Source organism: Tursiops truncatus, chromosome 4 (assembly GCF_011762595.2).
Source record: "Tursiops truncatus isolate mTurTru1 chromosome 4, mTurTru1.mat.Y, whole genome shotgun sequence".
Lineage (NCBI taxonomy): Eukaryota > Metazoa > Chordata > Mammalia > Artiodactyla > Delphinidae > Tursiops > Tursiops truncatus.
Window position 1 is genome coordinate 60,409,808 of NC_047037.1, and position 14,074 is coordinate 60,423,881.

Here is a 14,074-nt window from a genome sequence, read left to right on the forward strand (position 1 = left end):
TTATTTTTGGCTATGTTGGGTCTTCGTTGCTGTGCACGGGCTTTCTCTAGTTGAGGTGAGCGGGGGCTACTCTTCGTTGTGCTGTGCAGGCTTCATTGTGGTGGCTTCTCTTGTTGTGGAGCACCGACTCTAGGCTCGTGGACTTCAGTAGTTGTGGCACGTGGGCTCAGTAGTTGTGGCGCACGGGCTTAGTTGCTCTGAGCCATGTGGGATCTTCCCAGACCAGGGCTTGAACCCATGTCCCCTGCATTGACAGGCGGCTTCTTAACCACTGTGCCACCAGGGAAGCCCCAAGATTTGTAATTGTGATTGCTATACAAATTTTCAACACTGTACTCTTTTTTGATCACCTAAATACCAGTGTTTTTGTTGATGTAATACCATTTTTAATCAAAAGCTTCATGCGCCCTTCTTGGCCCTCTCTCCAAACCCTTTCTCTGTACTTTCTCTGCCTCTTTGACACCCTTGTCACAAATCCTCCCTCTTATTCAATCAATTCCTACCAGTCGCCCCCCTCCCTGCCTCTTCCCATCACATCTACCCATCCCCCATGCCTCCCCACCAAAGAAGCAGATCTCTCTGCTGCGGAAGGGACCAAGCACATCTTTCAAGAGCTGGGAAAGAGAATTCAAAACTGCTGCGACAAGTGGTCCTGAAAACTCACTCCTGAGAGCTGAGCAGGGTAGAAAGACACTGAAGCCGGTGGATCTGGCAACTCCAGGAGACCACCGTGACGACAGCCCCCTTCTCCAGATGAGGGAACTGAAGTCCAAGGGCACAGCCACACCAGGAGCGACTAGTGGGATGTTTAAAATTTTTTTCTATGTGAAATATAATAAATATGTAGTTTCAATGGTTTTATTTTATTTCACAAATTCTGAGATAAATACAGAAAGACCAATATTGCTATTATGCAATCATAACCTGTACATGCATTGTTGATGAATGTAATTGCTTCATCAATTTCTGTGAAGGGACCCAGAATGCCTTTGATATGTCGAAGACATGAATTTAAAATGTAACTGGTTGGGGAGGAACTGTAGATATTTAAATGATCTGAGAATCATCAGGAAAACCTTCAGATACAGATTGATAATGAAAGAGGAGAGAGAGAAACTACCCGCATTTACCTAGAACTGTCCGCAGGAGAGAGACAGGACTTAATGAATTCTAATCCCTACAAAAGTGCACCTTATAGTGGAAGAGAAATTCTCCATGCTCTGTCATAGCCAAGCTAATGCAATGGGTGCATGTGCGTATGGGTTCACACACACACACACACACACACACACACACACACACACACACGCACACTGGGCTGAACTCAAGAGGTACAAACAGGAAATGGCTTTATTTTTCTCCTAACACTGTCCTTTAACATGCCTCACCGGATCTCTTTTTTTAGCCCCTGGACAGAATCTCAGGAAGATCTTAACGATTTTCAGGCTCTTGTGGTTATAGGAATAGCCTCTACTGGGGACCTTAAAAAAGTCCAGTCCATAGTAAGTTAAAAAACTCACATCCAATTCAATACTTCTCTCCACCTCTCCCCGAGGCCTGACCAGTGGCTTGGGAATCAACACTGGGTAAGAACACATGTGTGGTCTGCAATGTCAACCCTTGTTTCACCTCATCCACCTCATCTTCTGGCTCTTCTAGGGTTGGGTTAGGGGAAAGGGAAGGGGAAGGGAAGGGAAAGTTCTTTTAACTCAGGCTGGTGCATTCTGTGGTCTCTCTTGACTAACTTAGTTGGCTGAGGTTCACATACTAGGTCTTTAGAGGGGAAACGTCTGTGGGTTCTTCAGAGGCCATCATAGTATCTTTGTAGTGCATGGTTCCCTGATGTGGGTGATGTCCTGTACTCTCTGGTTAATCTACTACAATCCACCCCTGCCTCTCCTGACCTCTGGAGATAACCACCACTTCCTCATACTGCTGGAGTCCTGACAGGTAGCCCTCTGGGACAGGACCCCAGCAAGGCAACTGAAAGCCCACTGCCCACTTCAGCTTCCATTTGGCCAGGGAACTCACCATCCTTACCCCACCAAACTATTGCCCTCTCTCTAACTACACCATCATAATCGTCTCCAGCCTGCCTCCTACTTTCAGAATTCTTCAGGCTGGAAGAAAACACTGGTCCCTAACCTCACTCCAAGGGTCTGTATTCAGGCTTCCCTCAAACTCTCTTAGCCCTAAACTCTGGTTCTATGGAAGCATGGGGGCTGTAATCTCTTGTCAGTCCATCACTTAACCACATCACTCCCTCCTAGGCAGACTCTCAAATGAGCCGCCTTTGAAATCCTAGTCTCCTGTGAGGCTGGAGGTGGGTGACAGAGGCTGATAGTCACAGGACCATCTCTGCCATCTTTTAGGAGGCCCTAAAGGTATGTCTAACAACATTCTTTAGAAGGGGGAGAGGTGTTTATCACTGGCTTTGAGAATTTAGCCCAAATTCTGAGACATCAGAAAAATCCCATTTCATACCCTTTTATAACAGCAATTCAGGTCTATTCCTTGACATGGTTATTGGTTACTCAAGTGTGTTCACACTAAGAAAAATTCATTGAACTGTGTGTTTATGCTTTGTGTATTTGTCTTTTTGTAGGTTATACTTGCATAAAAGTTTACTTACAGGAAATGATTCTGAACCCATTGTGTGTTGGATTCTGTGTCAAGCATTTTACATATCTTATCTCATTTAATCAGGCTGACTACCATTCATTAAGCACCTACCGTATGTCAACACAATGCTATATTCTCTCTTTTAATTTTTATTGTGATATATAACATATACACAGAACATGTTCAGTTTAACAAGTAAAGTGAACACACATGTAACCACCACCCAGATAAAAAAAAATATATTGATTGCCAGCACCCCAGAAGCCCCTCATGTATCCTTTCTTGGTAACAACCCCCTGCAATATTCTTCATATGAATAATTTGATTTAATCCTTACAACAATCCTGGGAAATTATCAGTGGTTGCAGGCTGGAAAATCCCCAGAGCTCACCTAGATCTAGGATACATTTGAGTTCTGATCAGGCAGAGTGCAGAAACCCCATTGAGCACCTGGGTCATTCAGTAAAGACCCCAGACAGGGTTTAGGTCTTTCTCTGTCTGACTTATTTCATTTAACATAATGCCCTTGAGGTTCATCCATGGATCAAGCATCTTAATCAGAAATTGAGTCTTAAGTTCCTGTTCAGTTTCTATGATACTGGGTTCTGCCCTGCTCTCCATACCCAGAGGGTAGACTAAGCTCTTGAGGTCCAGTCCCTGGACCTATAGCTCCTGCAATGTTCTGCTTATCTCCTTAGCACTGAATTCCTAGATGTGCCTGGACACTGGCCACTAGAACTTACTCCTTTACCTGCCCCACCCTCATGAGTCCCTAGGCTGTGGTTCCAATCACCCAGGGTCTGGCTCACTCATTCATTCAACAAGCATTTATTGAGCACCTGCTATGTACCAGGCACTAAACAAGGTCCTGTAGACACAGCCATGGACAGGACAGACAGAGTCACTTTTCCAAATAAGTTGTAGTCTACTGGGGGATACAGAAAAGTCATAAGACAATTACAGAACATTGTCATAAGTCCTATGAGCAAGCAGGTCCAGGAAGCTTTGAAAGTATAGAGGGTGGATGCTTAATTTGGACTTCAGGTTTAAGAAAGACTTTTTAGAGGTAATAAAATCAAAGCTGAGACTTGAAGGATGAGTCGGAGTCAGCCAAAAGGATAGGAAGAGTAGTAGAATGGTCTAGGCCAGAGGTTCTCAAAATGTGTTTCCAGACCAGCAGCATCAGCATCAACTGAGAACTTGTTAGAAATGCAAGTTCCCAGACCCTTCCCCAGACTTACAGAATCAGAAATTCTACGTTTTGGGCCCATCAGTATTTGTGATTCTAATGCATAGTATAATTTAAGAATCATTGATCTAAATTGGGGAACAAAACATACAAAAGCCTGGAGGGAATGTGGCTTCCTTCCCCTTCAAATCATACCACAGTTATGAGAACGATGATTCCAGTGCCTCATCTGAGATGGCAACTCCAGGCCATCCCTGGATAACAGAAGAACAGAATAGGAAAGGACTACCATTTGTTAAATACACCTATGCTTCACATAGTTTCTTTTATCTACTTCTCACTACATGCCTATTATCATGCCCTTTTCACAGATTTGGAAACTAAGGTTCAGAGATAGTAAGGAGCTTTGCCTAACCTCACTCAGCCAGTAAGTCCCAGAACTGGGATTTGAACCCAAAGATTTTTCTACACCAGCCTACTGCTTCCAGGGAAAAGAGCTCAAGATTGAGAGATGAGGACAAGATCAGAACATGGGTTCAGCTCTGGATGAGTCGTACCAGATAGGGTGGGGAAAGGAAATCCAAGTCTCTCCCTGTGTTCCCTCCTCTCAAACTCCCACTCCCCAGAGAGGACATGACCAACAGGCAAGAGCAAGGAGGCCAAGCTCTTCCACTCAGGTCTGAAATGGAAGTAAGGAAACCAAGCCCAGGTTTTCTCAGTTGAAAAATCCTTGTTAAAGCTTAATCATTTAAAAAAAAAAAAGCTTAATCAAAGTCTGTGTTTGAGACCGAAAGCTTGTTGGAAATAAATGGCATAGTATAATTATCTGGAAAGCAACTTGATAATATGTAGTAAGAGCCTTAAGCTTTCAGATGCTAACATAATTGTATCTGTAAACAAAACATAACCATGAGAAGAGTTGTGATATATTATTAAGAAAAAAGGTGGAATAAAATTATTTATTCAGTATGATTCCAATCATGTTTAAAATGCCAAGTAAAAAGACTAGAAGTGAACACACCAAAATGTTAAGATAGTTTTCCTCCCATCTAATACTCACAAAAGAGCTTAAGTTTAGGAGAATGATTTATGTACCAAGATGCTCTTTATAGTATTTTAACAGCAAACTAGAAACAACCTAAATAGTCCACATAATGAAAAGGGATAAATAAATTACATTTTGATCATGTGATAGAATATAAAGCAATTATCAAAAGTGACAGTTGAAAAAAGTATTTTTGCCAAGTCCTTGGCTCCTGCCTGCACTCCCCTGCCCTGGAGGCACGGTCCAGATATCCTCCAAAATGATGATGAGAGGCAGGGCCACAGAGGGCAAGAATCAGCCACCTCTTCTGGGGCTTCCAGGAAATTTTCAGTTATGAGATAAGGTCCTCACTTTCCTCTCTCAGAGAACTCATGCCACTGTGTTAGGTATTAAATATGGACCCAGGGAACCCCAGACTAAATGGGGCTTAAACAGATTTAAACAGAATGCAATCTGTTTAAATCTCGTCTTTTGCTGGTTTAACCCCCAGCACCCTACACATCTTAGATGGTGAGTTTCCTGTAAGTAGAAATGTGACCAGTTGACCTCTGAATCCCTGAGGAGGAGAGCATCATCATTTCCATTGTCAGCTGTGATTTTATCAGGGGCTGCCCCTTGTTCTGCACTGGGGCAGGCCAGGCATTGGACTCTCTACACCCAGAGTCATCCAGCTGCCGCCCACGACTAAATCTGACCCATCATCTGCTCTGTAGGTAGTTTTACTGGAACATACGTACACAGACACACACAGACACACACACACACACACACACACACACACACACAGTATATTTGTGGCTATGAGAATAGCCATGATATTTATTAAGGAACAAATGTGGGGAAAAATTATATATACAGTGTGATTCCAATTTTAAAATGCTTAATGAAAAGAATAGGAGGAAACACACCAAAATGTTAAAATAGCTTCTCCCTCATCTAACATGACAATCCATTATAGTAATTATGCCCACTCCACAGGCGCAGAAGCAGGGTGATTGCCTCTGAAGAGTGGAATTGTGGGCGGCTTATTCCATTTCTTTACCCTGCTTTCTATATTTTCTATAATTCCACCACTTGTTCTTATCCCAAAAGGTGGGAGGCTGAAGGAAAAATCCAAAGATGATCCCTGATCCTCAAATGAATCCCCTCTGCCCAAAGGTACAGCCTGCCATCTGTCATGGGCCTCTGGGGAAGTGAGGATGGAGGTGGGCATTGGGCTTCCCTGAGAGGTCTGGTCCCTGCAGGCCTAGAAAGACCATCCTGTGCGTGCAGCTGTCTGTGAAATTTAATTCGTTTTAAAATTAAATTTAAATGCAAAAACCTGAACCATCCCTGATTAATTAAACTTAATCCAATTTCTTTTTCTAAAAAAACCTGATCCAGGGCTTCCCTGGTGGTGCAGTGATTGAGAGTCCGCCTGTCGTTGCAGGGGACACGGTTGGTGCCCCGGTCTGGGAAGATCCCACATGCCGCGGAGCGGCTGGGCCCGTAAGCCATGGCCGCTGAGCCTGCGCGTCCAGAGCCTGTGCTCCGCAAAGGGAGAAAAATCCTGATCCAAGGAGGGCTGTGCCCTCCTCTCAGGGAAATTTAGAAATTCCCTGGTGCTGTCTCCAGCCCTGCAGCCTCCATTTCTGCCTTATCCACTCCTCTGGTTCAGAATCTTTTTGTAAATCAGAGAACCCAGCTTCCCTCTGAGGGTTTACTGATCTGATACCTCTTTATGCCCACAGCTCCCCCGGATCCTGTCTGAGCCCCTCGGTGACCCAGCCCTTGGCTTCTGCCAAGCCCCTGATTCCCTGCTCTGCCCCTGCTGGCTACCCACCCAGCCAGCACACTCACACCAGCTCTTGATCTTGTCCTCAGCACACAGATAGACACAACATTTTGTTAGAGAAGGCAGAGATGCAAAGGAGTCAGATTTTATTTCTGATGGTGACATCAGCAGGAGTTTGTGTAGCTCCTGGCTAGAGTTGACAGCACAGAAACTAGCTCAGGCAATTCGCGTGCTCTCCATTTTTGCTCTTTCTCTTTGTCTGCACTTTCCGCTGCCTCTCTTTTCCCACCAAGCTTTGGTGTCACCGTTAGATGTTGTCTCAAATAGAAGTTCTCTGATTCTGAGCGGAGTCAGACCCATCAGCTGGACCTTGAGTCCTCCAGCTCCCAGTGGTTCTTTAATAAAGGTTGAGAACTTGTGAAACTAACAGAGGTAAAGGTCTCTAGCAGCACTGGCCAGCTCCCTGCTCTGTAGGGCTTTATACATTACCTCCCTCTAGGCTGCGAATTCACTTTACACTCTAGGGCAAATTTCATTCCTGGGAAGTCTGAGGTACCTGGACCAATAATTCAGGCCTCTGTATCCTCATCTTGTGGCCAGTTCCACTTTGAACCCACTAATGGAATGGGAATGGTTTATAACCAAGCCCCTGTCTTGAAACCTCAGATGACCTTGATCCCCTTCTTGGGTTCCCAAGTCCAAGCCAGCTTGGCATCCCAGGGATATGAAGGCAGTTACCCTACAGAAGAGCCATGTCCTTCTTAAGTACTGTCTCAGGTGCCTTGACAGGTGCTGTTGTGAAGTGTTGTGAGCAGAGGTAAGAGGACCCACCCTGGGGTCTTGGCTTACCTCTGGCCTAAGGTAAATGGGATGGACCTTGGGTGGTAACCAAGGGATGTCAGCCAGACCTCAATGGGACGGGAGCCTTAGAAACTGATCCCAAGACCACCAGCTGCTGGGGTTCTGCCCCGCCTCCTACTGGGCTCTGAGAGGGCTCCTAAATTAGGTTGGGTTTAGCCAGCAGTGGATATCTACGACCACAGTTAGGAGGGATGGGGTAAGGCAAAGTCAGAGTCCTTTCCCCTCTGTAATAGTCCGGGTTCCCCAGAGAAACAGAAGCAATGGGATTTATTATAAGGAATTGGCTCACACAATTATGGAGGCTGAGAAGCCCCAGGATTTGCAGTTGGTAAGCCGGAGAGCAAGGATGAATAGTATAGCTCCAGCCCAAGTGACCCAACAGCAGGAGAAGACCAGTGTCCCAGCTCAAAGACATCAGGCAGAAAGAGAATTCTCTCTTACTCCACCTTTTGTTCTATTCTGGTCTTCAACCAATTGGGTGAAGCCCACGAACATTGAGAAGGGCAATCTGCTTTACTCAGTCTACAGATTCAAACGTTAATCTCATCCAGAAACACCTTAACAGACACACCCAGAAATAATGTTTCACCAAATGTCTGGGCACCCCATGGCCCAATCATGTTGACACTTAAAATTAACCATCACACCCTCACTGGGCCTCAGCTTCCTCAAGTACATTGAGGAGATTGGATCTGGTGATATTCAATCCTATTTCTGGTTCTATGAATGGGCCTAGGCCATTCTGTAATCAGACAGGATAATAATGTTATCTAAAAGGTATGTGTTGTGAGAAGCAAATTAGATAATAAGTAGGAAAGTGCTGTATAAAATAGTGAGATTATTAATATTATTAAAGTGCAAAGTTTATGTGATTATTATTGCTATTAATTATCATAATTATCATGCCCTCTCCCTGGCTTTTAACCATATACCTTGTTAGTTAATGCTACTACTACTGTCAGTTACATCTTGCAGCCCTACTGTCCCCTTACATCGTCACAATGTTTCACCCACCATCATCTCAGTCACTGTTAACTTTAGTACCTGTTTTAAGATGTAGGTTTCATTATTATTCAAGTATAGTGAGGCCAGCACAGGAGGAGGTGACTGCCATTGAAAAGATAACTCGTTATTCAGAGTTCCCAAAAGGTGGGGGCACATCACGCCACACAGGGCCACAAGGGGAAGCACTAGTGTGGATCAGGGGGCAGAAGAATCAAGGGGAAAATGTGGACAAGACCCTTTATTACGGTTTTCACAGGAAGGAATAGGTGAGGCAGGGTACGTAGGTTTAGGATTGTCTAGTTTGAATAATTTCAGCAGACTCTGGGGCGTTGGGGCCGTCTCTAGTTGCCAGGTACCTAGCCCTGAGGCGATTAGGACAGGGGAACAGTGGCCCAAAGGTGAGAGTCCTGGGAGCACCCAATAAACCAGGTGGTTGGGGTGTGATCTTGAGTTGGTTGGTTTGCTTTCCCAGGGGAATTGTTTGCTTATCTGTAGGAATTTCCTAACCCTGGGAAGACAAACTTCCGGTGTCAGCTAAGCTGCAAAAAGTGTCAAAAATAAAAAGACTTAACCCATCCCGATTCTTAATACATACGCTGACTAGGTATTAGTCCTTACTATCACAGTTAATTCAATTGAAACTGAGAGTTCACAGTTAAGAGAGGTCTTTCTTTCTCTAACCTTCATTATTCACTCAACAAGCATATACAAAGCACTTACTATGTAATGAGCACTATGTTAAGCCCTGGGATACAAAAAAGAAAAATAGACAGTCCTTTTCTTAGGGGCTAACAAAATAAAATAAGCTTAAATGTCTTTAATAAACATTACAATAACAGGAAGTCCAGTGTTCCATAGTAGGAGAGGCCCCAAACACAGCCTGAAAGGGACGAGATTCCATAATGCCCCAGTATCCCTACCTCCACACCTCCTTCAACTCCATAGTGTGGGGTTCAGGAACAGAGCCTGTGGCTAAAAAACTGAATAAATTTTCCTGTCTTCTCCCAACAGCTCCTCCAATAAGCTCCCTTTGAATAAAATTATTTTCCGTTTCCATTTCTGAGAACTAACCATAAGGAAATCATGCAGTAGAAGCAGAAATCTATATGCAGAAACTGATTCATTGCAGAGTTATTGAAATTGGGGGAAAAAATTTGATGCAACATAAGTATCCAAAACCAATGGAGTAGTTTAACAAAGTATAGCATATCTACCAAGGCACATTATTAAGCAAAAAGAACTGTATAATGATTCAGAAGGAGCACAGACCCCAGAGTCAGATTTTCTACGCTCCAGCCTTTGGGCAAACTAGTTAATGTTCCTGAATCTCAGTTTTCCTGTTTATAAAAGCGGGGGCTAGCTAATAATAGTTGCTACCTCACAGTGTTGCTGTGGAGATTAAATAAGAAAATGCAGGCAAAGCACTTAATAAACACCTGGAATAGTGCTCAATAAATGTTGGCCATTACTGTTCTCATTATTAATATAAAGTCAAAGAAAACAGTTAATTGGGTGGACTTAATACACCACAGAAGATATTCCTCATAGAGTCTTAAGTTAAAAATATATATATTTATATAATAGTATGTAATCAAATTCTGAGCCTATGTGAAATGTATATGAAATGCTTAAATAGTTGTATTGGTAGCATAATGGCATTATGAGTAATATTTTAATGAAAGATTTACTTTAACCTTATTGCAAATTTCTGTTTAATAAAAAATGAAAAGGGGGATATAAAAATAAAATTAAAAATAAAAAGCAAGGGAACACTGAAAGAAATTGTATGCTGAGAAATTCAAAAAACATCAATAAATTTGTCCTGGTATTCATGTCTGCAGAGTTGATGAACCTAAATCATCTTCACTTTGCAGACAGATATCTTTTTATTAGCATATAAAACTCTAACTCTTCTCAATATTTAGTAATAACATGCTGATGTAAGCTAGTTCCAAGCTGCAGGTCAGTGTCATTGGGACTGCCAAGAGGTGAAAGATCAAGACAGATCAGAGAGAAGGAAACAGAAAGCCACCTATTAAATGGTGATATATAAGAGTTTATTTTGCATGTAAGTATTAATTCAAATATGCAAAAATATGTATAAATAGCTATAGACACACTATAAATATAAATACAAAGAAATAAAAGATTGGAAATATATTGCTAACAGTAGCTCTCTTAGGGTTGGAAGATCATAGATGATATCCAATTTCTTCCTTATCCCTTCTAAAGTTTCCTACAGTTGGCATGTAATACTTTTAAATTTGGAGGAAGGGAACTTTAAAAACTATTAATTTCTCCATTTTAAAGCAAGGGATTATTAGTGAGAAGGTAAGAGGGAAAGTGTGAGCCAGTAATGTCATAAATTCCCCAGCACATGTGACTGTTCACTCCCAAAAGTCACTGAGTTGGAAGTTAAAAATAGAAAGAGCTGAGGGCTGAATTTGGGGGGGTAATGAGTCCCACAAGAAGGGCTGTGAGCAGGGCAAACTGAGGTGAAGTACAGGAGTGGGGTGACTTGGAGGGAAAGGTGGTTGACTGGGGTCCACCCTTAAGAGTATGGCTACATAAACAGGGCGTGCTGGTCCGGGGACCCAGCTTGGAAAGACTTTGTGGAGGGTATTGCTTCAGGAGTGGGAGAGTTGTTTTAAAGGTTCAGTAGAGAAACCGAGTTCAGTCTGATCACAAAGGAAGCAGCCGTGTCCTCCCCCAAATCCCATTAGCCTATCAAGCAGGCTTTTCACTCCCAGAGCTGGAAACTGATTTCTGGTCATTCGTAGCCTCTTACAGCCACCCAACTCCTTCCCAAAGAATTCTATGTGCTCCCAGGAATGTCTTGATTTGGGTGCTTGTTGAACCAAAAGAAATTTTCCACTGAAGTCCTTTCAATCAAAAAAATACACAAGGGGCTTCCCTGGTGGCGCAGTGGTTGAGAGTCCGCCTGCCGATGCAGGGGACATGGGTTTGTGCCCCGGTCCGGGAAGATCCCACATGCCGCACGGAGCGGCTGGGCCCGTGAGCCATGGCCGCTGAGCCTGCGCGTCCGGAGCCTGTGCTCCGCAACGGGAGAGGCCACAACAGAGAGAGGACCGCGTACCAAAAAAAAAAATACACAAACTTCCTGTACCTCTAAAACTAGACAGGCCTTTAGAAATAGTTCACCCAAACACCTTCACGGTGGAAGGCACAGTGCTCCTTTTAGGGATGAGGAAATTGGGACTCAAGGAGATTAGGTGATTTGTCCAGGGTGACTGAGTAAGTTATGGCAGGGCTCCCCAGGATCCCTCTCTTTTCTATGTATTTTTTCCATTACCCCATGTTGTTCTTTGTTAAACAGGAAGAATCTTTCTTTGCTAGGATCTGTCAATGCACCATTATGTCCTGTCATAATAGTAATTATCATTATATTTTGACAAAATAATACTTAACCATTATGTCCTGGCTGAATAATACTTAACCATTTATTGAGGTCTATGTGCTCTTTTCATAAGCATTTAATTCTCATAATAAGAAGGTATTATTAGGTTTCACACAAAGAAGCTGAGCTTCAGAGCAATTAAATAAACCATCCACTGTCACCCTGACAGTGGTAGCAGAGTCAGGATCTGAAGCCAGTCCATCTGAATCCAAAGTTACCTTCCTGATTCTCCATAAAGAAACACTGTTGGCTATATATACACAATGGAATATTATTCAGCCTTAAAAAAGAATGAAATCTTGCTATTTGCAACAACATGTATGAATGTGAGGGACATTATGCTAAGTGAAACAAGCCAAACACAGAATGACAAATACTGCATGATATCATTTGTGTGTGGAATCTAAAATATGTTGACGCTATAGAACCAGAGAACAGAATGGTGCTAACAGGGGCTGGGGGCAGAGGGACGGAAAGATGTGGGTCAAAGGATGTAAAGTTCCAGTTATGAATGATGAATGAGTTCTAGAGATCTAATGTAGAACAACATGATTACAGTTAACAATATTTTGTTGTATACTTGAAATTTGCTAAAAGGGTAGATGTTAAGTGTTCTCACTGCATAAGAAAGGAAAAGAAGCTGGGGAAGGAGTGGCAGACACCATGTCCAGCTGCAAAGGTGGTAAGAAGAAGCCCAAGAAGCAGGCCAAGGAGATGGATGAGGAAGATAAGGCATTAAGCAGAAACAGAAAGAGGAGCAGAAGAAACTCAGGGATTTAAAAGCGAAGGCCTCAGGGAAGGGCCCCCAGGTCACAGGTGGAATTAAGAAATCTGGCAAAAAGTAAGCTGTTCCTTGTGCTTGAGGCAACGATGGTCCTTAATTCCATTCCTGTTTAAACATTTGGATCCCCTGCCATAACATCGGTTGCCACCTATAGCTAGAAAAGTGTAGTCTTATTCTTTTTTTAAAAAAATAATTAATTAATTTATTTCTGGCTGCGTTGGGTCTTCATTGCTGTGTGCGTGCTTCTCATTGTAGTGGTTTCTCTTGTAGAGCACAGGCTCCAGGCGCATGGGATTCAGTAGTTGCGGCACGCAGGCTCATTACTTGTGGTTCGCGGGCTGTAGAGCGCAGGCTCAGTAGCTGAGGCGTACGGGCTTAGTTGCTCTGGCATGTGGGATCTTCCCGGACCAGGGCTCGAACCCATGTCCCCTGCATCGGCAGGCAGATTCTTGACCACTGTGCCACCAGGGAAGTCCCTGAAGTGTAGTCTTAGAACCTATTCTACATTTAAGAATAAACTTATGTTAAAAAAAAAAAAGGAAAAAAGAAACCAGTAACTATCTGAGGTGATAGGTATGTTAATTAGCTTGATTGTGGTAACCATTTCACAATGTGTACGTATATCAAACCATTAAACTGTACAAACTGTACTGTCAAATACACCCCAGTAATTTTTTTAAAGTACATAAATAAAAATACCTTGACTGTACACATACCAAAATATCCTCTGTTGAGTCTCATCTTTCAAGGAGCTGATTCTCCATTAAATTCAGCATTCCTTAAAATTCTCTCATTAGTGGGCTTCCCTGGTGGCGCAGTGGTTGAAAGTCAGCCTGCTGATGCAGGGGAAACGGGTTCGTGCCCCGGTCCGGGAAGATCCCACATGCTGTGGAGCGGCTAGGCCCTCGAGCCGTGGCGGCTGAGCCTGCGCGTCCGGAGCCTGTGCTCCACAACGGGAGAGGCTACAATAGTGAGAGGCCCACGTACCGCAAAAGAAAAAAAAAAATTATCTCATTAGTGAAATTGTCTTTTCTTCAATTAAAATGGCAACCTTTAAGCATCTTGACATTATATAAGAACTAAATCCCTAAACTGGATTCATCCTAAACACCTCCATAGAGCTTTTACCTTGGATTTGTTTTTATTTCACTTGAGTGTGCAAAGTATTATTACGATGTATTATTATAATAATGATTTGCACACTCAAGCCAAAAAAAAAAGGAACTCAGGGTAAAATTTTTATAAGAACCGTAAAGGAGAAATCTTAGATACTCCCTTGTGTTTGTTTGTTTTATTTTCCATTCTTTGGGTCTTCCCTGGTGGCACAGTGGTTAAGAATCTGCCTGCCAATGCAGAGGACACGGGTTCGAGCCCTG

The 14,074-nt window shown here is 43.1% G+C and overlaps 1 pseudogene; it reads left to right on the forward strand.

The window, feature by feature from the left end:
* Positions 1–12,577: 12,577 nt before the first annotated feature.
* LOC117312220 (translation machinery-associated protein 7B-like) lies at positions 12,578–12,759 on the forward strand (annotated as a pseudogene).
* Positions 12,760–14,074: the final 1,315 nt, after the last annotated feature.